At 40.7% G+C, this 2,206-nt stretch overlaps 1 non-coding gene across 1 annotated transcript; it reads left to right on the top strand.

Moving 5' to 3' along the window:
• The first annotated feature begins 304 nt into the window (after nt 1–304).
• LOC139873986 (small nucleolar RNA R71) lies at nt 305–411 on the top strand. The gene has a single exon (XR_011767693.1). It is a non-coding gene; the product is annotated as a small nucleolar RNA R71 (small nucleolar RNA).
• The last annotated feature ends 1,795 nt before the right edge of the window (nt 412–2,206 follow it).

Here is a 2,206-nt window from a genome sequence, read left to right as displayed (position 1 = left end):
GTACAATTAACACTAGCCTGAGCTTGGTTAACTTGCTGCAGCTGCGTCTTCAATTCTCCGAGTTGTTTAGCAAGAGATTCCATCTTATCCGTGAGGGATTTGATGGCCTCCGTTTGATTGTTAAGTGCAGAGAGTGGGGCAGATGATGAAGTTGTTTCACCACTGTTCCAGTCATGATGATGCATTGTCATGTTCTCGAGCAATTCCCATGCTTCATCTGTGGTTTGGTTCATCAGATTCCCTTGTACTGCTGCATCGATCGTCAAGACCATTGCAGAAGGTATATGTTTGGGCTGACCGTTCTAGCTGGTGATTAGGGCATTTCTTCAGTAGAGTTTTGAATCGCTCCCATGCAGTGTAAAGAGATTCATCATAACTTTGTTTGAAGTTAATGATGTCATTCTTCAGTTTGGTTTGTTTAGAAGGAGGGAAATATTTGGTTAGGAATTTAGTAGCCATCTCCGTCCATGACGTGATGGAATCTTTTTCCAGTCCTTCAAACCAAGTTTGAGCATGATGAGTGAGAGAATAGGGGGACAAGTATAGCCGGACTATATCTTGTCCTATCCCTAGCTGTTTGTAGGAGTTCGAAAGAGATATGAATTTATCAAGGTGAGAATTAGGATCGTCGTTCGGTAATCCATGAAACTGACAGCTATTTTGGATGAGCTGGATGATGTGATGTCTTAACTCGAACGAGTGTCCTTGAATCTCCGGAAATCTGATTGGTCCTCCTCGACCTTCAATCGAGAGTTTGGTGTTTTCTGCTAAAGTAACGCGTAACGCCATTTGATTTCTGATTCGTGCTTCCTTACGTGCTTTAGAGATTATTGCGTCTGGATCAGGTACGAATAGCAACAGCCCTGGTCTAGATCGGGTTTGGATCATACATTAGGTATGCCTTTTTGATTTTAATTTTTCGCAAATAAACTAAGATAATCTAAAGTAAGCTAAACTAGTCTAAGGTAATCTAATTCTAAGGTAATATAATTTTATCTAGTTTGATCTAAGGTAGTCTAAAGTAATCTAAGGTAATCTAATTTAATTAACTAACTATCCTACGGTTGAATATGTTTTTGGTTCTGGCTACTGATTCCCTGGTATTTTAGTAACAGAGCTCCGCACGAACTATTCAACAAACCAAGTGGCCAGGCCAACTACGGAGAGGCAGGATCCTTTTGGTCCCAATATAATTAGCGACTGTTCGGAAAATCCAACAACCAAGTCCGTGTATAATTGTCTTTCTTAGACACCACTAAATGCTTGTGAATAAGTTTGATAGAGAGCAGTATTGCCTGATACCAGTTCCCCGGCAGCGGCGCCAAAAACTTAGTACTCTCCTGTGATATGACCGAAACGAACGGTTTTTATTTGCGCGGTGTCGTCGGGCCGCGGCTCGCCATGATCAGCCACTCGTGGGAGAGGGTACTGTTTTAAATTTATATTTAGCGGGGCCTAAATCTTACTACTCCTTATAAGTAAGGGAAGTATGACCTAGAGTCGTATTTTTGAGATATCAGTAGAATCGAACCTATATTTAAGCCTAAGATAGTTACGGAGTAGTGGTTATTTAATTTGGGATTTTCTAATTTATAAGATAGATAAAGTAAATGCGATAAAATTCGTAATTCAGATAAGGTTAAAGTGAGTGCATACTATGATTTCATCAGTTATTCTGCCGAGATTATGGAATGCTAGCTCATGAATAGGCAGAGGCCTTGTATTCATTACCCTGGTCCTAAACGCCCCTTTCATAAGACATGTCATTGGGTACTGCGTTAGGCTTGAAGATTCTGAATAGACAGCAATGTCCCTTACCCCCGACGCCCGTGCAGTCTGACTATAGGCATACACGTTCAGACGGCTCATCCAATTAAGCGACTCGGTTGGGTAACGTATTAACATTCCAAAATGGTCTAAACTTTCTTAAGCATAATAGAATACATGGTTTAACATATCCGAGAGACGTGATGTGTTTCAATGCTTTCATTAATGATTGGTTTTAAAAGATAGTTAGGCCCTTAAAAAGAGTTCAACCATAAAGAACACCATGGCCAAGTCAAACTGACTTCCATGAACACGTTCGGTTATCCTAACGGTCCAATCCTTTATGTGTCTAAATAAACAGTTCCTTAATTAACTAAGAATCCCTCAAGCGGGGTGCAATACTTGAGACCGCGTTATGGCGTAGTGTACTGGTCAACAC

Source organism: Rutidosis leptorrhynchoides, chromosome 10, assembly GCF_046630445.1.
Source record: "Rutidosis leptorrhynchoides isolate AG116_Rl617_1_P2 chromosome 10, CSIRO_AGI_Rlap_v1, whole genome shotgun sequence".
Taxonomy (NCBI): Eukaryota; Viridiplantae; Streptophyta; class Magnoliopsida; order Asterales; family Asteraceae; genus Rutidosis; species Rutidosis leptorrhynchoides.
The sequence above is the reverse complement of the archived record's forward strand: the minus strand, read 5'-3'. Positions and strand labels throughout refer to the sequence as shown.